The following is a 26,415-nucleotide window of genomic DNA, read 5'->3' as shown; positions in this document are numbered from 1 at the left end:
ATGACTACTATCATGATCATTATTATGACTACTATCATGATCATTATTATGACTACTATCATGATCATTATTATGACTACTATCATGATTATTATGACTACTATCATTATTAAGACTACTATCATGATCATTATTGTGACTACTATTATTATTATGACTACTATCATGATCATTATTATGACTACTATTATTATTATGACTACTATCATGATCATTATTATGACTACTATCATGATCATTATTATGACTACTATCATGATCATTATTATGACTACTATCATGATTATTATGACTACTATCATTATTATGACTACTATCGTGATCATTATTATGACTACTATCATTATTATGACTACTATCATGATCATTATTATGACTACTATCATTATTATGACTACTATCATGCTCATTATTATGACTACTATCATTATTATGACTACTATCATGATTATTATTATGACTACTATCATTATTATGACTACTATCATGATCATTATGACTACTATCATTATTATGACTACTATCATGTTCATTATTATGACTACTATCATTATTATGACTACAATAATGATCATTATTATGACTACTATCATTATGACTAGTATCATGATCATTATTATGACTACGATCATTATTATGACTATTATCATTATTATGACTACTATCATTATTATGACTACTATCATGATTATTATTATGACTACTATTATTATTATGACTTCTATCATGATTATTATTATGACTACTATCATTATTATGACTACTATCATGATCATTATTATGACTACTATCATTATTATTATTATTATCATTATTATGACTACTATCATTATTATTGTCATGAATCACTGGGAACCACCATGCTGCCGTTATGTTGATCAACTCAACTCCTCCACAAACATGACCTATGACACATTTTATTATTATTATTATTATTATTATTATTATTATTATTATTATCATCATCATTATTATTATCATTATTATTATTATGATGTTATGGACTCACCGTCAGCTGACAGGAAGTGGTGAGGACGGTGGCAGGTGGGGGTTGACCCCCTCAGTGGAGCTGCAACACACAAACCTTCAATTCATCAACAATGTCTCCATGGTAACCACAGTGCATATTGTCATCATCATCATCATCGTCATGACGAAGGCCCATCTTTTTGCTGAGTGATCATGTGACGTGTCCTGTCACCATAGTAACGCCAACGTTGTTTCAAATCTAATGTTCTTGTCATGACATCATCATCATATGAATGTCATGACATCATCGTCATATGAATGTCATGACATCATCATCATATGAATGTCATGACATCACCGTCATATGAATGTCATGACATCACCGTCATATGAATGTCATGACATCATCGTCATATGAATGTCATGACATCATCGTCATATGAATGTCATGACATCATCGTCATATGAATGTCATGACATCATCGTCGTATGAATGTCATGACATCATCGTCGTATGAATGTCATGACATCATCGTCATATGAATGTCATGACATCATCGTCATATGAATGTCATGACATCATCGTCATATGAATGTCATGACATCATCATCATATGAATGTCATGACATCATCTTCATATGATTGTCATGATATCATCATCATATGAATGTCATGACATCATCATCATATGAATGTCATGACATCAACGTCATATGAATGTCATGACATCACCGTCATATGAATGTCATGACATCATCGTCGTATGAATGTCATGAAATCATCGTCGTATGAATGTCATGACATCATCGTCGTATGAATGTCATGACATCTTCATATGAATGTCATGACATCATCGTCATATGAATGTCATGACATCACCGTCATGAATGTCATGATATCATCGTCATATGAATGTCATGACATCATCGTCATATGAATGTCATGACATCATCTTCATATGAATGTCATGACATCATCTTCATATGAATGTCATGACATCATCGTCATATGAATGTCATGACATCATCGTCATATCAATGTCATGACATCATCTTCATATGAATGTCATGACATCATCTTCATATGAATGTCATGACATCGTCATATGAATGTCATGACATCATCGTCATATGAATGTCATGACATCATCTTCATATGATTGTCGTGATATCATCATCATATGAATGTCATGAAATCATCATATGGATGTCATGACATCATCATCATATGAATGTCATGACATCATCTTCATATGAATGTCATGACATCATCATCATATGAATGTCATGACATCATCGTCGTATGAATGTCATGACATCATCATCATATGAATGTCATGACATCATCTTCATATTAATGTCATGACATCACCGTCATATGAATGTCATGACATCACCGTCATATGAATGTCATGACATCACCGTCATATGAATGTCATGACATCACCGTTATATGAATGTCATGACATCATCATCATATGAATGTCATGACATCATCGTCGTATGAATGTCATGACATCATCATCATATGAATGTCATGACATCATCTTCATATTAATGTCATGACATCATCGTCATATGAATGTCACGACATCATCGTCATATGAATGTCATGACATCATCATCATCATTTGAATAGAAATCCATCTGTTGACTCGTTTGACCTATTAGGACAACTACTATTTATGTTGATTTATTCTACACACTTGTATTATTATTTATGTTTATTTATTCGACACACTTGTACAAACCCCGTTTCCATACGAGTTGGGAAATTGTGTTAGATGTAAATATAAACGGAATACAATGATTGTATTATTATTTATGTTTATTTATTTTACACACTTATTATTTATGGTTATTTCACACACTTATATTATTATTTATGTGAACTTATTTGACACATGTATAATATTATTTATGTTTGTTTATGATTGACCTTCACCCACTTAAGCGTTCACATCTTAAATCTCTTAAAGCTCCTTTGATCCGCTAGCAGGACTAACCAGCAGCCGCCATCTGCTCGCACTCGCTCAGGTCACATGACACACACACGGGGGGGGGGGGGGGGGTCCACTTGCCCCATGACTGACAGGACTCAAACACACCTGTGGACAGGTGAACATCATCACACACACACACACACACACACACACACACACACACTCCACCGAGCATGCTGGGAAGGAAACATGACAGATGAGACGCTAAAAAAGCTAAACAGGATCCGATTAGCGGTGATTTGACGGCACAGCAGGACACCTGAGACACACACACACACACACACACACACACACACACACACACACACACACGCACACACACACACACACACATCACTAATCTTCCGTCGGCGATGTCTGAGATTTGAGCTTCTTTGAGGCCCAGAAAGGTTTCAGGGTTCACTTCCTGTCGCTCCAGGAAGCTCCGCCTCCTCACGCCGCCACGACAAAGACCAACCGGCCACATCAGGAACAAAAAGTTCCACCTTGTTCTCCTTTTCAAAATAAAAGCACAGCTGCCGACCTACTTCCTGACGCGCGACGACGACACCGAGCACAAAAATGCAACTTGGGTAGAAATATTGTGTGAATGCTGAAGATGCTAACAGTTAGCACAATGGCCAGATAGCATGAAGTAACAAAAATATGAGCTAACTTAGCTAAAAAAAAAAAAAAAAAGCTAGCATGCTTACAGTTAGCATCAGTGAAATAACAACATATATGATACGGAGGTGTATACCTGTTAAATTAGTTTAAAAAAAATGTACATGCTAATGTTAGCATGGTAAAATGCTAACTAACATGTGTCAAGTACCAAAATATAGTACTCTGTGGTGTGTACCTCATTTTTTGTTTTTGTTTTAATGCTCGCATGCTAATGTTAGCATGCATCAAGGACTAAACTATAACTACATACAAAGTTAGCACAAAAAAAAAACTTGCTTAGCAATGTTAGCATGCTAACAGGTAGCATTTGTCATGCAATAAATATTCGACACTGAGGCGTACACCTGCAAAAATACCAACAAAAAAAAGCTAGCATGCTAACAGTACTATGCAAACATGACAACAATAACCTGCATACAGTTAGCATGGTGAAATACTCACCAAAATGTATACCTGTTAAATTAGCTAAAACATAGAGCGTGCTCAAATGCAAACTGTAAGATACCTAAATATATTACGCTGAGGTGTGTACCTGAAAACTGTGTTTAAAATGCTAGCATGCGTCAAGTACCAAAACATGGTTGGTGTATACCTACACAATTAGCTTCAAAAAAGCTAGCATACTCATATTAGAATGCTAAAATGCCAAATGTAGGTATCAACATACATTACTCTTAGGTGGGTACCTGAAAAATGTGTTTAAAACGTTAGCATGCTAGCATTAGCATGCATCAAGTACCAAAATATGTATACACTGAAGTGTATACCTGTTAAATTTGCTTGAAAAAAACTAGCATGCTAATGTTAGCGTGGTAAAATGCTAACAGTAACGTGTGTCTAGTACCAAAATATACTTAAAACGCTAGCATGCGTCAAGTACCAAAATATGGTTGGCGTATACCTACACAATTAGCTTTAAAAAAGCTAGCATACTCATATTAGAATGCTAAAATGCCAACTGTAGGTATCAACATACATTACTCTTAGGTGGGTACCTGAAAAATGTGTTTAAAACGTTAGCATGCTAACATTAGCATGCATCAAGTACCAAAATATGTACACACACTTATGTATACACTGAAGTGTATACCTGTTAAATTTGCTTGAAAAAAAACTAGCACGCTAATGTTAGCGTGGTAAAAATGCTAACAGTAACGTGTGTCTAGTACCAAAATATACTTAAAACGCTAGCATGTATCAAGTACCAAAACATGGTTGGTGTATACCTACACAATTAGCTTTAAAAAAAAAGCTAGCATACTCATATTAGAATGCTAAAATGCCAACTGTAGGTATCAACATATATTACTCTTAGGTGGGTACCTGAAAAATGTGTTTAAAACGTTAGCATGCTAACATTAGCATGCATCAAGTACCAAAATATGTATACACTGAAGTGTATACCTGTTAAATTTGCTTGAAAAAAACTAGCATGCTAATGTTAGCATGGTAAAATGCTAACAGTAACGTGTGTCTAGTACCAAAATATACTTAAAACGCTAGCATGTATCAAGTACCAAAACATGGTTGGTGTATACCTACACAATTAGCTTTAAAAAAGCTAGCATACTCATATTAGAATGCTAAAATGCCAACTGTAGGTATCAACATACATTACTCTTAGGTGGGTACCTGAAAAATGTGTTTAAAACGTTAGCATGCTAACATTAGCATGCATCAAGTACCAAAATATGTATACACTGAAGTGTATACCTGTTAAATTTGCTTGGAAAAAAACTAGCATGCTAATGTTAGCGTGGTAAAATGCTAACAGTAACGTGTGTCTAGTACCAAAATATACTTAAAACGCTAGCATGTATCAAGTACCAAAATATGGTTGGTGTATACCTACACAATTAGCTTAAAAAAAAGCTAGCATACTCATATTAGAATGCTAAAATGCCAACTGTAGGTATCAACATACATCACTCTTAGGTGTGTACCTGAAAAATGTGTTTAAAACGTTAGCATGCTAACATTAGCATGCATCAAGTACCAAAATATGTATACACTGAAGTGTATACCTGTTAAATTTGCTTGAAAAAAACTAGCATGCTAATGTTAGCGTGGTAAAATGCTAACAGTAACGTGTGTCTAGTACCAAAATATACTTAAAACGCTAGCATGTATCAAGTACCAAAACATGGTTGGTGTATACCTACACAATTAGCTTTAAAAAAGCTAGCATACTCATATTAGAATGCTAAAATGCCAACTGTAGGTATCAACATACATTACTCTTAGGTGGGTACCTGAAAAATGTGTTTAAAACGTTAGCATGCTAACGTTAGCATGCATCAAGTACCAAAATATGTATACACTGAAGTGTATACCTGTTAAATTTGCTTGAAAAAAAACTAGCATGCTAATGTTAGCGTGGTAAAATGCTAACAGTAACGTGTGTCTAGTACCAAAATATACTTAAAACGCTAGCATGTATCAAGTACCAAAACATGGTTGGTGTATACCTACACAATTAGCTTTAAAAAAGCTAGCATACTCATATTAGAATGCTAAAATGCCAACTGTAGGTATCAACATACATTACTCTTAGGTGGGTACCTGAAAAATGTGTTTAAAACGTTAGCATGCATCAAGTACCAAAATATGTACACACACTTATGTATACACTGAAGTGTATACCTGTTAAATTTGCTTGAAAAAAAACTAGCATGCTAATGTTAGCGTGGTAAAATGCTAACAGTAACGTGTGTCTAGTACCAAAATATACTTAAAACGCTAGCATGTATCAAGTACCAAAATATGTTTGGTGTATACCTACACAATTAGCTTTAAAAAAGCTAGCATACTCATATTAAAATGCTAAAATGCCAACTGTAGGTATCAACATACATTACTCTTAGGTGTGTACCTGAAAAATGTGTTTAAAACGTTAGCATGCTAACATTAGCATGCATCAAGTACCAAAATATGTATACACTGAAGTGTATACCTGTTAAATTTGCTTGAAAAAAAACTAGCATGCTAATGTTAGCGTGGTAAAATGCTAACGGTAACGTGTGTCTAGTACCAAAATATACTTAAAACGCTAGCATGTATCAAGTACCAAAACATGGTTGGTGTATACCTACACAATTAGCTTCTAAAAAGCTAGCATACTCATATTAGAATGCTAAAATGCCAACTGTAGGTATCAACATACATTACTCTTAGGTGTGTACCTGAAAAATGTGTTTAAAACGTTAGCATGCTAACATTAGCATGCATCAAGTACCAAAATATGTATACACTGAAGTGTATACCTGTTAAATGTGCTTGGAAAAAAACTAGCATGCTAATGTTAGCGTGGTAAAATGCTAACAGTAACGTGTGTCTAGTACCAAAATATACTTAAAACGCTAGCATGTATCAAGTACCAAAACATGGTTGGTGTATACCTACACAATTAGCTTTGAAAAAGCTAGCATGCTCATATTAGAATGCTAAAATGCCAACTGTAGGTATCAACATACATTACTCTTAGGTGTGTACCTGAAAAATGTGTTTAAAACGTTAGCATGCTAACATTAGCATGCATCAAGTACCAAAATATGTATACACTGAAGTGTATACCTGTTAAATTTGCTTGAAAAAAACTAGCATGCTAATGTTAGCATGGTAAAATGCTAACAGTAACGTGTGTCTAGTACCAAAATATACTTAAAACGCTAGCATGTATCAAGTACCAAAATATGGTTGGTGTATACCTACACAATTAGCTTTAAAAAAGCTAGCATACTCATATTAGAATGCTAAAATGCCAACATATATTACTCTTAGGTGTGTACCTGAAAAATGTGTTTAAAACGTTAGCATGCTAACATTAGCATGCATCAAGTACCAACATATGTATACACTGAAGTGTATACCTGTTAAATTTGCTTGAAAAAAACTAGCATGGTAAAATGCTAACAGTAACGTGTGTCTAGTACCAAAATATACTTAAAACGCTAGCATGTATCAAGTACCAAAACATGGTTGGTGTATACCTACACAATTAGCTTTAAAAAAGCTAGCATACTCATATTAGAATGCTAAAATGCCAACATATATTACTCTTAGGTGTGTACCTGAAAAATGTGTTTAAACCGTTAGCATGCTAACATTAGCATGCATCAAGTACCAAAATATGTATACACTGAAGTGTATACCTGTTAAATTTGCTTGAAAAAAAACTAGCATGCTAATGTTAGCATGGTAAAATGCTAACAGTAACGTGTGTCTAGTACCAAAATATACTTAAAACGCTAGCATGTATCAAGTACCAAAACATGGTTGGTGTATACCTACACAATTAGCTTTAAAAAAGCTAGCATACTCATATTAGAATGCTAAAATGCCAACATATATTACTCTTAGGTGTGTACCTGAAAAATGTGTTTAAAACGTTAGCATGCTAACATTAGCATGCATCAAGTACCAAAATATGTATACACTGAAGTGTATACCTGTTAAATTTGCTTGGAAAAAAACTAGCATGCTAATGTTAGCGTGGTAAAATGCTAACGGTAATGTGTGTCTAGTACCAAAATATACTTAAAACGCTAGCATGTATCAAGTACCAAAACATGGTTGGTGTATACCTACACAATTAGCTTTAAAAAAGCTAGCATACTCATATTAGAATGCTAAAATGCCAACTGTAGGTATCAACATACATTACTCTTAGGTGTGTACCTGAAAAATGTGTTTAAAACGTTAGCATGCTAACATTAGCATGCATCAAGTACCAAAATATGTATACACTGAAGTGTATACCTGTTAAATTTGCTTGAAAAAAACTAGCATGCTAATGTTAGCATGGTAAAATGCTAACAGTAATGTGTGTCTAGTACCAAAATATAATTAAAACGCTAGCATGTATCAAGTACCAAAATATGGTTGGTGTATACCTACACAATTAGCTTTAAAAAAGCTAGCATACTCATATTAGAGTGCTAAAATGCCAACTGTAGGTGTCAACATACATTACACTTAGGTGGGTACCTGAAAAATGTGTTTAAAACGTTAGCATGCTAACATTAGCATGCATCAAGTACCAAAATATGTATACACTGAAGTGTATACCTGTTAAATTTGCTTGAAAAAAACTAGCATGCTAATGTTAGCATGGTAAAAATGCTAACAGTAACGTGTGTCTAGTACCAAAATATACTTAAAACGCTAGCATGCTAACGTTAGCATGTATCAAGTACCACAATATGTATACGCACTTTCAAAAGCTGCATACATACAAAATTAGCTTAAAAAAAAATAGTTAGCATGCTAACGTTAGCATGCTAACAGGTAGCACTTGTCACGTAACAAAATATTTACCTGTAAAATTAGCCAAAAAGCCAGCATGCTAGTATCCGAATGCTAACGAATGTCTTGCACCCAACTCGGAGAGGGCGGAGCCACAAAAGGGGGCGGGGCTGGAATAAATCTGCGCTCGCTCGCCGTTGAGCCGCTTTTAAGGGATCAAGCGCAGGAATTAGGGAAGGAAAGCTCCGGAAAAAGCTGCCCGGAAACCACTCCGGCATGAGGGGGCGGGGCTTGTTGTCAAAGGAAGTTTAGGATGGCGAGGAGAAAGTCCATCAGCGAAGAGAGGCGGCGACTGCAGGAAGTAGAATTGATGGTTTGAGGAGGAGGGGGGGAGGGGGGGAGCACTTAAGCTAATTAGCGTATCAACGAGATTATGTCCTCGACCAATCAGCTCTCAGCGAGGAAGGAAACGAGGACTTCCTTTCTAGGCCACGCCCACACGTTGACATCAGCAGGAGGTGGGGGGGGAGGGGCCAAAGAGAGAGGCGCCCTCATTTTTGGGGGGGGATTTAATCCCCAAAAGATTAAAACTCTTTTCGCACAAAGGAAACTACTTCCTGTCTTCAAAAAACGCCCGCTTTTATTTTGACAGGCACTTCCTCTTAATACTGCATATAGTACGTCTACTACGGGAAGCCCCGCCCCTTCTGCCGCTCATTAGCATAACGTTTTGTATTCCAGGGGGCGGGGTCACGCCGTGCAGACAGGAAGTGACCTTTGACTCCTTCACCGTCGACAAATGACTGATGACGTCAGCCTCTCCTCTCGGGTGGGGGAGGGGCCGGAGCGTTTGATTGACAGCTGACGCCGACATTTCGAGGCTTCAATCGACACACACACGCACGCACGCGCGCACCGGGCAAGTACTCACCTATGCGCGTGCACGTCCGCGCTGACGGCGGCATGAGACGGAAGTCTTCTTTGACGTCCGCGAAGAGCGAAGGAGAAGAAGGTAGGAAGGAAGACGTCGTGCTGCTCGCGCACACAATGACCAGCCCGGCGTCTGCAGGCCACGCCCTCTTTCTTGCAGCCAATCAGCACAGAGCTTTCGCAACAAGCGTCTACTATTTATTTATTTTACACACTTTTATTATTATTTATTTATTTTACATACTTTAATATTATTTATGTGTATTTATTTTACACACTTATATTATTATTTATGCTACACACTTATGTTATTATTTATGTTTATTTATTTTAGACACTTATATTATTATTTATGTTTATTTATTTTACACACTTTTAGTATTATTTATGTTTATTTATTTTACACACTTATATTATTATTTATGTTTATTTATTTTACACACTTATATTATTATATATGTTTATTTATTCTACACATTTATATTATTATTTATGTTTATTTATTTTACACACTTATAGTATTATTTATGTTTATTTATTTTACACCCTTATATTATTATTTATGTTTATTTATTCTACACATTTATATTATTATTTATGTTTATTTATTTTACACACTTATAGTATTATTTATGTTTATTTATTTTACACACTTATATTATTATTTATGTTTATTTATTTTACACACTTATATTATTATTTATGTTTATTTATTCTACACACTTATATTATTATTTATGTTTATTTATTTTACACACTTATATTATTATTTATGTTTATTTATTTTACACACTTATATTATTATTTATGTTTATTTATTCTACACACTTATATTATTATTTATGTTTATTTATTCTACACACTTATATTATTATTTATGTTTATTTATTTTACACACATATAGTATTATTTATGTTTATTTATTTTACACACTTTTAGTATTATTTATGTTTAATTATTTTACACTCTTATATTATTATTTATGTTTATTTATTCTACACATTTATATTATTATTTATGTTTATTTATTTTACACACTTATATTGTTATTTATGTTTATTTATTTTACACACTTATATTATTATTTATGTTTATTTATTCTACACACTTATATTATTATTTATGTTTGTTTATTCTACACACTTATATTATTATTTATGTTTGTTTATTCTACACACTTATGTTATTATTTATGTTTATTTATTTTACACACTTATATTATTATTTATGTTTATTTATTTTACACACTTATATTATTATTTATGTTTATTTATTCTACACACTTATATTATTATTTATGTTTGTTTATTCTACACACTTATGTTATTATTTATGTTTATTTATTTTACACACTTATATTATTATTTATGTTTATTTATTTTACACACTTTTAGTATTATTTATGTTTATTTATTTTACACACTTATATTATTATTTATGTTTATTTATTTTACACACTTATATTATTATTTATGTTTATTTATTCTACACACTTATATTATTATTTATGTTTATTTATTTTACACACTTATAGTATTATTTATGTTTATTTATTTTACACACTTATATTGTTATTTATGTTTATTTATTTTACACACTTATATTATTATTTATGTTTATTTATTCTACACACTTATATTATTATTTATGTTTGTTTATTCTACACACTTATAGTAATATTTATGTATATTTATTTTACACACTTATATTATTATTTATGTTTATTTATTTTACACACATATTAATTTTTATGTTTATTTATTTTACACACTTTTATTATTATTTATTTATTTTACATACTTTAATATTATTTATGTGTATTTATTTTACACACTTATATTATTATTTATGTTTATTTATTCTACACACTTATGTTATTATTTATGTTTATTTATTTTACACACTTATATTATTATTTATGTTTATTTATTTTACACACTTTTAGTATTATTTATGTTTATTTATTTTACACACTTATATTATTATTTATGTTTATTTATTTTACACACTTATATTATTATTTATGTTTATTTTACACACTTTTAGTATTATTTATGTTTATTTATTTTACACACTTACATTGTTATTTATGTTTATTTATTTTACACTTATATTATTATTTATGTTTATTTATTCTACACACTTATATTATTATTTATGTTTGTTTATTCTACACACTTATAGTAATATTTATGTATATTTATTTTACACACTTACATTATTATTATGTTTATTTATTTTACACACATATTAATTTTTATGTTTATTTATTTTACACACTTATATTATTATGTATTCATTTATTTTATACACTTGTATTATTATTTATTTTTATTTATTTTACAAAGTTATATTATTATTTATGTTTATTTATTCTACACACTTAACAATATTAGTCATTTATTTATTTTTACACACTTATGTTATTATTTGTTTTTTTATTTTACACTATTTAATGATTTATTTATATAATTATTATTTTATATATTTATTATTTTACACGTTTATACTAATATTCGTTCACGTCTGTGTGTAGGTGTGTGTGCGTGCGTGGGTGTGTGCGTGCGTGTGGGTGTGTGGGTGTGAGTGTGTGTGTGTGTGTGTGTGTGTGTGTGTGTGTGTGTGTGTGTGTGTGTGTGTCACCTTGACACGCTCTGCTTCTTCATGAGTCATCATTGTCATCAGCAGCATACTAATGCTAATGCTAATGCTAATCAGGACAGGTTGGGCGGGGCTTGCTGAGGCTGTGTTGCCATGGAAACTGCAAAGTGTGGTGAATATTCTTCATCTTCCACCTGTGACAACCTGCAGCTCTTGTTGCTACGGCAACGGCAAAAATGATGAGACTCTCCACCTTGTCTCCGCCCCCAAACCTTCATCTCCTTCCTGCCGCAATGCATCCTGGGAAAAGAAATCACCTGTTGTGCTGATGTCAACTCTTAGCAAAACTACATTTTTATCTGTTAAAAAACAATATTTAAATCAAAATGTAACACCAAAATTATATTATTATTTAATTGTAAATAATTACTCACATAAATATAACATTTGAATATCATCATTTATTATTTAATAAATATTCCCATAAAAATATAACATGAATATTATACTTTTATATTATACAGCTGGGATAGGCTCCACCCCGAAAGGGACAAGCGGTAGAAAATGGACGGATGATATACATCAATATTCAAATGTATGCAACAAACACTGCTAGTTAGTGGTAGTAGCTACCAACAGGCAATACTAGTTAGTGGTAGTAACTACCAACAGGCACTACTAGTTAGTGGTATTAGCTACCAACACAATACTAGTCAATTTTAGTAGTTACCACCAACCACTACTAGTTAGGATAACAGTTGCATCAGTCTGATGTGTCTAGGAGGATGTGTTACCATGGCAACAGTGTGCTGACGCCACCTTGGCGGAGGAGGAAGATGATTGGCTGTTGCCTGTTGCCCCATAGCAACCACAGCACCATTAAACAGGACAATGACCTCATGCTGCTTCCTGGACAAGAAGGAATCACTTCCTGCCTGAGAAAATGTACTTTTGTCATTATTACTACTATTATTATATTTAACAATATTATTATCAATATTATTATTATTATTTTTATTATTATTATTATTATTATTATTACTTTTAACAATGTTGTATTCAATATTATTATTATTATTATTATTATTATTATTATTATTATTATTATTATTATTATCCATCCATCCATCCATTTGCTACCGCTTGTCCCTTTTGGGGATGCAGGGGGTATCATTATTATTATTATCATTATTATCATTATCATTATTATTATTATTATTATTATTATTATTATTATTATTATCAATATTATTGTTATTATTATTAACGATATTATTATTATGATTAGAATTATTATCATCATTATTGTTAGTATTATGAATATTATTATTGTTATTACTTTTATTATTATTATTATTATCTCTATTATTATTGTTTTTCTATTATCATTATTATTATGATCATCATTGTTATTATTATTATTAGTAGTAGTAGCAGTAGTATTATTATTATCATTATTGTTAATATTGTTTTTATTATGAATATTATTTTTATAATCATTGTTAGTATTATAATTATCATTATTATTATTACTATCAATATTATTATTATTACTATCGATATTACTACTATTATTATTGTATTACCAATATTATTATTATTATTATTATTATCATTATTATTATTAATTATTATTATTATTATTGTTATTATTATTATTATTATCATTGTTTTAATTATTATCAATATTAATATTATAATTATTATTATCAATATTACTATTAGTATTATCATTAGTGTTATTAATATTATTATTGTTTTATTTATCAACATTATTATTATCATTGTTATTATAATTATTATCAATATTATTATCATCATTAATAAATATTGTCAATATTATTATTATGCTTATTAAATATTATCAATATTACTATTATTATAATTATATTATCAATAAAATAATAATTATTATTATTGTTATCATCAATATTATTATTAATCTTATTATGATAATAATTATTATTAATACTAGTATTATCATCACTGGTAAATCCCGAGGTGGTGGTGTTTGCATATACGTCAACAATAACTGGTGCAATAATGGGAAGATAGTATCACGTCACTGCTCTCCTGATGTTGAACTATTAACTATAAAATGCAGGCCATTTTATTTACCCAGAGAATTCAGTGCTATGATCTTCACAGCAGTGTGCATTCCCCCAGTGCTAACACCAAAGAAACTTTGAATACTTTGTACTGCTCCATCAATGAACTGCAAACTACACATCCAGAGGGAGTTTTCATCGTGGCAGGGGATTTTAATCAAGCTAACATGAAAACTGTGTTCCCTCATTTCCATCAATATGTGAATTTGGCAACCAGGGGTGGAATCAAGCTGGACATGGTGTTCAGCAATAATAAACATGCCTATAAAGCTGCACCTCGGCTCCTCAGACCATCTATCTGTGATGCTAATTCCTGCATACAAGCCCCTGCTGATCAGGAAGCAAGCTACAGTGAAGCAGGCGAGGACCTGGCCAGAGGGAGCAATGTCAGCATTACAAGACTGCTTCCAAACCACAGACTGGGACATGTTCAAAGCAGCCGCCACCGAAAATCAACCACACATGCGTGGAGGAGTATGCAGAGTCTGTGTCCGCATACATTCAGAAGTGCATGGAGGATGTCAGTGTGATCAAGAACATCCCCACACGGGCCAACGAGAAACCCTGGATGAACAGTGAGGTACGTGCAATGCTGAAGGCTCGGAACAGGGCTTTTAAGTCTGGGGACATGGTAGCATTAAAAACAGCCAGAGCTAACCTGAACCGTGCCATTAAGGTTGAAAAGCGTTCTCACAGTCAGAAAGTGCAGGATTTCTTGGAGAACCCTACAAACACTAGACGAATGTGGCAGGGCATACAGGTCATCACGGACTATAAAGCTGCCCCCTGTCCCTGTGACAACAGTATCAGCTTCCTAGATGACCTTAACAACTACTTTGCAAGGTTTGAGGCACTAAACACCACTCCGGCGAGAAAATCCATCCCTCGCCCTGATGAGCAGCCGCTCAACCTGGATATAGCGGATGTCCGGAAAACCCTGAGGAGAGTGAACCCCCGGAAAGCACCGGGACCTGATGACATTCCGGGCAAGGTGCTTAAGGGATGTGCCGACCAGCTGGCTGAGGTTCTCACAGACATCTTCAACATCTCGCTGACCCAGGCTGTGGTACCATCATGTTTTAAGACGGCCACAATCATTCCAGTGCCAAAAAACCCCAGAATCTTCTCCCTCAATGATTACCGCCCCGTTGCACTCACCCCCATCATAATGAAGTGCTTGGAGAGGCTGGTAAAGGAATATATTGTCTCCAGACTTCCCCCCACATTCCACCCATACCAGTTTGCTTATCGCCCTAACCGCTCCACAGAGGACGCCATCTCCTCTGCACTCCACCTGAGCTTAGAACATCTGGAAGGAAAGGACACACACGTGCGGATGTTGTTCCTGGACTACAGCTCGGCATTCAACACCATCATCCCGCAGCACTTGGTGAGCAAACCTTGGATTCAGTACCCCCCTTTGCAACTGGCTGCTCGACTTCCTCACAGACAGACCCCAATCTGTGAGAGTGGGCAACAACACCTCCAGTGCCATCTCCCTGAGCACCGGCTCCCCCCAGGGCTGCGTCCTGAGTCCACTGCTGTTCACGTTGATGACCCATGACTGCTGCGCCAGGTCCACTACTAACCACATTGTGAAGTACACGACAGTAGTGGGCCTCATCCGTGACAACAACCACATGGACTACAGGGAGGAGGTGAAACATCTGGTTGACTGGTGCAGAACCAACAACCTGGTCCTGAATGTCAACAAGACCAAGGAGATCATGGTTGACTTCAGGAAGCACCGGTCCAGCCACTCTTCATCAACGACACAGCAGTGGAGATAGTAAGCAGCACCAAGTTCCTGGGGGTGCAGATAACTGACAATATAACCTGATCCCTACACACTTGTAAAAAGAGCTCAGCAGCGCATGCACTTTTTGCGTGGGATGAAAAGAGCATCTCTGTCTGGACTGGAGCCTGCAATGCCTCAGACTGGAAGTCTCTCCAGAGAGTGGTGAGGACGGTGGAAAAGATCATCAGGACTCCTCTTCCTCCCATCCAGGAGATGGCAAAAAGCCGCTGCCTGACCAGGGCTCAGAAAAATCTGCAAAGACTCCTCCCACCCCAACCAAGGACTGTTTTCACTGCTGGACTCTAGAAAGAGGTTCCGCAGCCTCCGAAGCAGAACCTCCAGGTTCTGTAACTGCTTCTTCCCTCAGGCCGTAAGACTCTTGAACGCATCATAATTAAATGATCCCCTCAACTCCCCCCAAAAAGGATTAACTGGCTGGAATAAAAAAGACAATATAACATACATCCATAAACGTGGACGCATGTGAAAAAGTGCAATATATTTATCTGTACAGTAATCTATTTATTTATTTATATATATTTATATATATTATATTATTTATATATATTTATTTATTTATATATGCACCTTATTGCTTTTTTATCCTGCACTACCATGAGCTTATGTAACGAAATGTTGTTCTTATCTGTGCTGTAAAGTTCAAATTTGAATGACAATAAAAAGGAAGTCTAAGTCTAAGTCTAATCATTATTATTATCATTATCATAGTTACTATAATTATTATTTATATTATTATCTTTACATCATGATTGTTATTATGAGTGTTTCCTATATTAGCATTGACACACAACACATTTATTATTGTGACATTTATTATTATGTCACATTTCTTATTGTGACATGTATTATTATGACATTTATTATTGTGACATTTATTATTGTGACATTTATTATTATGACATTTATTATTGTAACATTTATTGTTATGACATTTATTATTGTGACATTTATTATTATGACATTTATTATTATGACATTTATTATTGTAACATTTAATATTATGACATTTATTATTGTGACATTTATTATTATGACATTTATTATTGTAACATTTATTATTATAACATTTATTATTGTGACATTTATTATTGTGACGATTATTATTATGACATTTATTATGACATTTATTATTGTGACATTTATTATTATGACATTTATTATTGTCACATTTCTTATTGTGACATGTATTATTATGGCATTTATTATTGTGACGATTATTATTATGACATTTCTTATTGTGACATTTCTTATTGTGACATGTATTATTATGACATTTATTATTGTGACATTAATTATTATGACATTTATTATTATGACATTTATTATTGTGACATTTATTATTATGACATTTCTTATTGTGACATTTCTTATTGTGACATGTATTATTATGACATTTATTATTGTGACATTAATTATTATGACATTTATTATTATGACATTTATTATTGTGACATTTATTATTATGACATTTATTATTGTGACATTTATTATTATGACATGTATTATTGTGACATTTATTATTATGACATTTATTATTGTAACATTTATTATTATGACAATTATTATTGTGACATTTATTATTGTGACATTTATTATTATGTCATTTATTATTGTGACATTTATTATTGTGACATTTATTATTATGACATTTATTATTGTGACATTTATTATTGTGACATTTATTATTATGACATTTATTATTGTAACATTTATTATTATGACATTTATTATTGTGACATTTATTATTGTGACATTTATTATTATGACATTTATTATTGTAACATTTATTATTATGACATTCATTATTGTGACATTTATTATTGTGACGATTATTATTATGACATTTATTATTATGACATTTATTATTGTGACATTTATTATTATGACATTTATTATTGTAACATTTATTATTATGACATTTATTATTGTGACATTTATTATTGTGACATTTATTATCGTGACATTTATTATTATGACATTTATTATTGTGACATTTATTATTATGACATGTATTATTGTGACATTTATTATTATGACATTTATTATTGTAACATTTATTATTATGACATGTATTATTGTGACATTTATTATTGTGACATTTGTATTATGACATTTATTATTCTGACGATTATTATTGTGACATTTATTATTGTGACATTTGTATTATGACATTTATTATTGTGACGATTATTATTATGACATTTATTATTGTGACATTTCTTATTGTGACATGTATTATTATGACATTGATTATTGTGACATTTAATATTGTGACATTTATTATTATGACATTTATTATTGTGACATTTATTATTATGACATTTATTATTGTGACATTTATTATTGTGACATTTATTATTATGACATTTATTTTTATGACATTTATTATTGTGACATTTATTATTATGACATTTATTATTGTAACATTTATTATTATGACATTTATTATTGTGACATGTATTATTGTGACATTTATTATTGTGATATTTATTATTGTGACATTTACTATTATGACATTTATTATTGTAACATTTATTATTATGACATTTATTATTGTGATATTTATTATTGTGACATTTATTATTATGACATTTATTATTGTGACGATTATTATTATGACATTTATTATTGTGACATTTCTTATTATGACATTTATTATTGTAACATTTATTATTGTAACATTTATTATTATGACATTTATTATTGTAACATTTATTATTATGACATGTATTATTGTGACATTTATTATTGTGACATTTGTATTATGACATTTATTATTGTGACGATTATTATTGTGACATTTATTATTGTGACATTTGTATTATGACATTTATTATTATGACGATTATTATTATGACATTTATTATTGTGACATTTCTTATTGTGACATGTATTATTATGACATTGATTATTGTGACATTTAATATTGTGACATTTATTATTATGACATTTATTATTGTGACATTTATTATTATGACATTTATTATTGTGACATTTATTATTGTGACATTTATTATTATGACATTTATTTTTATGACATTTATTATTGTGACATTTATTATTATGACATTTATTATTGTGACATTAATTATTATGACATTTATTATTATGACATTTATTATTGTGACATTTATTATTATGACATTTCTTATTGTGACATTTCTTATTGTGACATGTATTATTATGACATTTATTATTGTGACATTAATTATTATGACATTTATTATTATGACATTTATTATTGTGACATTTATTATTATGACATTTATTATTGTGACATTTATTATTATGACATGTATTATTGTGACATTTATTATTATGACATGTATTATTGTAACATTTATTATTATGACAATTATTATTGTGACATTTATTATTGTGACATTTATTATTATGTCATTTATTATTGTGACATTTATTATTGTGACATTTATTATTATGACATTTATTATTGTGACATTTATTATTGTGACATGTATTATTATGACATGTATTATTGTAACATTTATTATTATGACATTTATTATTGTGACATTTATTATTATGACATTTATTATTGTGACATGTATTATTGTGACATTTATTATTGTGATATTTATTATTGTGACATTTATTATTATGACATTTATTATTGTAACATTTATTATTATGACATTTATTATTGTGATATTTATTATTGTGACATTTATTATTATGACATTTATTATTGTGACATTTATTATTATGACATTTATTATTGTGACATTTCTTATTATGACATTTATTATTGTAACATTTATTATTATGACATTTATTATTGTGACATTTATTATTGTGACATTTATTATTGTAACATTTATTATTATGACATTTATTATTGTGACATTTATTATTGTGACATTTATTATTATGACCTTTATTATTGTGACATTTATTATTGTGAGATTGATTATTATGACATTTATTATTGTGACATTTATTATTATGACCTTTATTATTGTGACATTTATTATTGTGACATTTATTATTATGACAATTATTATTGTGACATTTATTATTATGACATTTATTATTGTAACATTTATTATTATGACATTTATTATTGTGACATTTATTATTGTGACAATTATTATTATGACATTTATTATTATGACATTTATTATTGTGACATTTATTATTATGACATTTATTATTGTAACATTTATTATTATGACATTTATTATTATGACATTTATTATTGTAACATTTATTATTATGACATTTATTATTATGACATTTATTATTGTGACAATTATTATTATGACATTTATTATTATGACATTTATTATTGTGACATTTCTTATTATGACATTTATTATTGTAACATTTATTATTGTAACATTTATTATTATGACATTTATTATTGTAACATTTATTATTATGACATGTATTATTGTGACATTTATTATTGTGACATTTGTATTATGACATTTATTATTGTGACGATTATTATTGTGACATTTATTATTATGACATTTATTATTGTAACATTTATTATTATGACATTTATTATTGTGACATTTATTATTGTGACAATTATTATTATGACATTTATTATTATGACATTTATTATTGTGACATTTATTATTATGACATTTATTATTGTAACATTTATTATTATGACATTTATTATTATGACATTTATTATTGTAACATTTATTATTATGACATTTATTATTATGACATTTATTATTGTGACAATTATTATTATGACATTTATTATTATGACATTTATTATTGTGACATTTCTTATTATGACATTTATTATTGTAACATTTATTATTGTAACATTTATTATTATGACATTTATTATTGTAACATTTATTATTATGACATGTATTATTGTGACATTTATTATTGTGACATTTGTATTATGACATTTATTATTGTGACGATTATTATTGTGACATTTATTATTATGACATTTATTATTGTAACATTTATTATTATGACATTTATTATTGTGACATTTATTATTGTGACAATTATTATTATGACATTTATTATTATGACATTTATTATTGTGACATTTATTATTATGACATTTATTATTGTAACATTTATTATTATGACATTTATTATTATGACATTTATTATTGTAACATTTATTATTATGACATTTATTATTATGACATTTATTATTGTGACAATTATTATTATGACATTTATTATTATGACATTTATTATTGTGACATTTCTTATTATGACATTTATTATTGTAACATTTATTATTGTAACATTTATTATTATGACATTTATTATTGTAACATTTATTATTATGACATGTATTATTGTGACATTTATTATTGTGACATTTGTATTATGACATTTATTATTGTGACGATTATTATTGTGACATTTATTATTGTGACATTTGTATTATGACATTTATTATTATGACGATTATTATTATGACATTTATTATTGTGACATTTCTTATTATGACATTTATTATTGTAACATTTATTATTATGACATTTATTATTGTGACATTTATTATTGTGACATTTATTATTGTAACATTTATTATTATGACATTTATTATTGTGACATTTATTATTGTGACATTTATTATTATGACATTTATTATTGTAACATTTATTATTATGACATTTATTATTATGACATTTATTATTGTAACATTTATTATTATGACATTTATTATTATGACATTTATTATTGTGACATTTATTATTATGACATTTATTATTGTGACATTTATTATTATGACATTTATTATTGTAACAATTATTATTATGACATTTATTATTGTGACATTTTCTTCAACGTGACTTCCTGGAAGACCAACAATGGCTGCTGTCAATCAAACTAAATAGTCAAAGGAATGTGTGTGTGTGTGTGTGTGTGTGTGTGTGTGTGTGTGTGTGTGTGTGTGTGTGTGTGTGTGTGTGTGTGTGTGTGTGTGTGTGTGTGTGTGTGTGTGTGAAGAACGTTTGAAGGTCACTTCCTAAATCACTTTGGTGTCAAAGTAATCTATTACTTTTCTTTGAGGACTGAAGATGACGAAGATGATGATGATGACGTAGACGCATGACCTTCACATGTTCCCCACAGCTGATCGGCTTTGGTTGTCATGGCAACAGCAGGCCGCTGACTCAGCTTGTTTCCACATCAATGTCGGCCATGAAAGTCAGTTTGTCCAGAGGAGGTCGCCCTCCAGTGGTCAACTGTTGTCACTGCATACAGCTTTATTCTTTATTTCAATGATAAATATATATTTATACATGTTTTATTCTTTATTCAATGATAAATATATATTTATACATGTTTGTTATACATGTTTCATTGATTATTTAAATGATACATATATATTCATCGTGTTTTATTGTTTATTTATATGATACATATATATTTATACATGTTTTATTGCTTATTTAAATGATAAATAAATATATATATTTAATACATGTTTTATTTATTTAAATGATATATATATATATATATATATACATATATATATATATATATATATATATATATATATATATATATATACACATATATATATATATATATATATATACATATATATATATATATATATATATCTACTACATGTCTTATTTATTTGAATTATAAATATATATATTCATGTTATATATTCATATGTTTTATTGTTTATTGAAATTAAACATATATATATATATATATATATATATATATATATATGTTTATATATATATATATTTATACATGTTTTATTTATTTAAATGATACAATATATATATACCTATACATGTTTTATTTATTTATGTATATATGTATATGTATAAATAAACAATAAAACATGTATAAATATATATATATGCATCATTTAAAAAATCAATAAAACACGTATATACATACATACATACATATATATATATATATATATATACACACACATATATATATATTTACATGTTTTATTGTTTATTTAAAAGATAAATATGAAAAATATATTTATACATGTTTATTGTTTATTTAAAGGATAAATATATAACATGTATATATTTGTTTATTTAAATAATGCATATATATATATATATATATATATATATATATATATATATATATATATACAAACCCCATTTCCACACTTTGTGCCTAGAACAATCCGGATGGTTCTTTTCCTCTTTGGTCCGGAGGACACGACGTCCACAGTTTCCAAAAACAATTTGAAATGTGGACTCGTCAGACCACAGAACACTTTTCCACTTTGTATCAGTCCATCTTAGATGAGCTCAGGCCCAGCGAAGCCGACGGCGTTTCTGGGTGTTGTTGATAAACGGTTTTCGCCTTGCATAGGAGAGTTTTAACTTGCATTTACAGATGTAGCGACCAACTGTAGTTACTGACAGTGGGTTTCTGAAGTGTTCCTGAGCCCATGTGGTGATATCCTTTACACACTGATGTCGCATGTTGATGCAGTACAGCCTGAGGGATGGAAGGTCACAAGCTTAGCTGCTTACGTGCAGTGATTTCTCCAGATTCTCTGAACCCTTTGATGATATTACGAACCGTAGATGGTGAAATCCCTAAATTCCTTGCTTGAGAAATGTTGTTCTTAAACAATTTGCTCAGGCATTTGTTGACAAAGTGGTGACCCTCGCCCCGTCCTTGCTTGTGAATGACTGAGCATTTCATGGAAGCTGCTTTTATACCCAATCATGGCACCCACCTGTTCCCAATTAGCCTGTTCACCTGTCGGTGTCACAGCGCAGTCTCGAACCCACAATCCTCCCATTGCAAGATCCAACACTCTGTCTGGCAGCATGTCAGGACACGCCCCCGCACGCGCCGAGCGCTTCACGCGCACGCTTCGCCGCAGTTGCCGGCTTTCATCAATCAGCGCACCTGGCAGCAATCAGGATGACAGCATAATCACTAAATACTGACATCTGCTGGACATTAAAAATCCCTACAGGCAACCTATGGACCGACTCAACTGACACTGATTTGATGCCCTAGTACAGGGGTCACCAACCTTTTTGAAACCAAAAACTACTTCTTGGGTACTGATTAATGCGAAGGGCTACCAGTTTGATACACACTTAAATAAATAAATATATTGTCATTTGTAAGTTACACGTAAGTGTGATTTAGACAAGAATAGCTAAATAAATAAATGTATATATATAAAAAAAAAAAGGGTATTTCTGTCTGTCATTCCGTCGCACATTTTTTTTTCCTTTTACGGAAGGTTTTTTGTAGAGAATAAATGATGAAAAAAACACTTAATTGAACGGTTTAAAAGAGGAGAAAACACGAAAAAAATTAAAATAAAATTTTGAAACATAGTTTATCTTCAATTTCGACTCTTTAAAATTCAAAATTCAAGCGACAAAAAGAAGAAAAAAACTAGCTAATTTGAATCTTTTTGAAAAAATTTTAAAAAATAATTTATGGAACATCATTAGTAATTTTTCCTGATTAAGATACATTTTAGAATTTTGATGACATGTTTTAAATTGGTTAAAATCCAATCTGCACTTTGTTAGAATATTTAACAAATTGGACCAAGCTATATTTCTAACAAAGACAAATCAGTATTTCTTCTAGATTTTCCAGAACAAAAATTTTAAAAGAATAATTTTTCAATTCACAATTTTTTGGACACTTTTTTTTTTTTTTAATTAAATGTTTTTTAGAACTTTTACAGTTTTTCACAACTTTTTCCATGACTTCTCCCATAACTTTCAGCCCTTTTTTAGACCTTCACATTTATTACAAGTTTTCACAACTTTTACAGAGTTTTTCTAAACTTATTTTTTTTTAATTCTCAACTTTTCCGGACATTTTCACAGCATTTTTAGACGTTTTTACAACGTTTGCATTTTTTCACAACTTTTTGGAAATCAACAGTTTTTCCAAAACTTTTTTCAAGACTCATCCTAAATTTTTCAGACTTTTTTTTACGACTTCTCTTGAGCTTCACAACTTTTTTACAAGTTTACAAAACTTTTTTTTACAAATCGTTTTTCAAAAAACTTAACAAGTTTTCACAACTTTACAGTTTTTAACTCCTTTTCCATGCTTTCTCCCATAACTTTCAAACTCATTTGGACATTCACATTTTTTACACGTTTTCACGACTTTTACAGTTTTCAAAACTTTTACAAAAAAATTCACAACTTTAACAGACTTTTTCATAACTTTTTTTTACGACTTCTCTAGAGCTTCACAACTTTTTTACAAGTTAACGAAACCTTTTCTTTTTTTTTTAAGTTTTTCAAAAAACGTTATAAATTTTCACAACTTTACAGTTTTCACAACTTTTTCCATGCCTTCTGCCATAACTTTCAGTCTTATAATTACATTTTTTTTTTACAAGTTTTCAAAAGTTTAAAAACGACTTTGTAAAAGTTGTTTTTAAACATTAATTTTTTTTTTACAACTTTTACAGAATCTTTGCCTAATTTTACAATGTTTACAGTTTTCAACACATTTTCCATGGTTTCTCCCATAACAGTTTTATACAACTTTTATCATAACTTTTCCAATAACTGTTTTATGACTTTAAGAACTTTTTTTTTTTTTTACAAATTCTCCAAGTTTTCCACAACACGTTTTTGCAACTTTTACAGTTTTTCCACACTTTATTTTTTTTAATTCACAACTTTTACAGGAATTTTCAAAAATTGTATAAAAGTTTTTGTAACTTTTCCGGTTTTTTACATAATTTTTCAAGACTTTTCCCTTAACATTTAGACTTTTTCATGACTTTTCTGAAAATTCTCCAGACTTTAACAGTTATTTACAAAACTTTTTAACAAGTCTTTACAACTATTAGTTTTTCATAACCTTTTCATGGCTTCTTTCAATAACTTTAACTAGTTTTTAACAAGTTTTGTTTTACTTATACATCATTTTTAACCTGTTTTTTTTTTTAACTTTTACACAACTTTTTAATTAGTTTTTAAAAAATGTTTTACTTTTACACAACTTTTAATTAGTTTAAAAAAATGCTACACACCTTTTTAACTAGTTTTTGATAAGTTTTATTTTATATATATTTATTTTATTATTTATATATATATATATATATATATATATA

General features: G+C 29.8%; 1 protein-coding gene across 1 annotated transcript in view; it reads right to left on the bottom strand.

Moving 5' to 3' along the window:
* LOC133577598 (semaphorin-6D-like) overlaps positions 1-9,963 on the bottom strand; it is a 28,713-nt gene extending 18,750 nt beyond the window's left edge. The window contains exons 1-2 of the mRNA XM_061931598.2: positions 9,814-9,963; positions 1,010-1,069 (exon numbers count right to left, since the gene is read on the bottom strand). The gene's annotated coding sequence lies outside the window, so the exon portion shown is untranslated. The remainder of the gene's footprint in view (positions 1-1,009; positions 1,070-9,813) is intronic.
* Positions 9,964-26,415: the final 16,452 nt, after the last annotated feature.

Source organism: Nerophis lumbriciformis, linkage group LG37, assembly GCF_033978685.3.
Source record: "Nerophis lumbriciformis linkage group LG37, RoL_Nlum_v2.1, whole genome shotgun sequence".
Taxonomy (NCBI): Eukaryota; Metazoa; Chordata; class Actinopteri; order Syngnathiformes; family Syngnathidae; genus Nerophis; species Nerophis lumbriciformis.
This window is presented reverse-complemented; position numbering and strand designations above follow the sequence as displayed.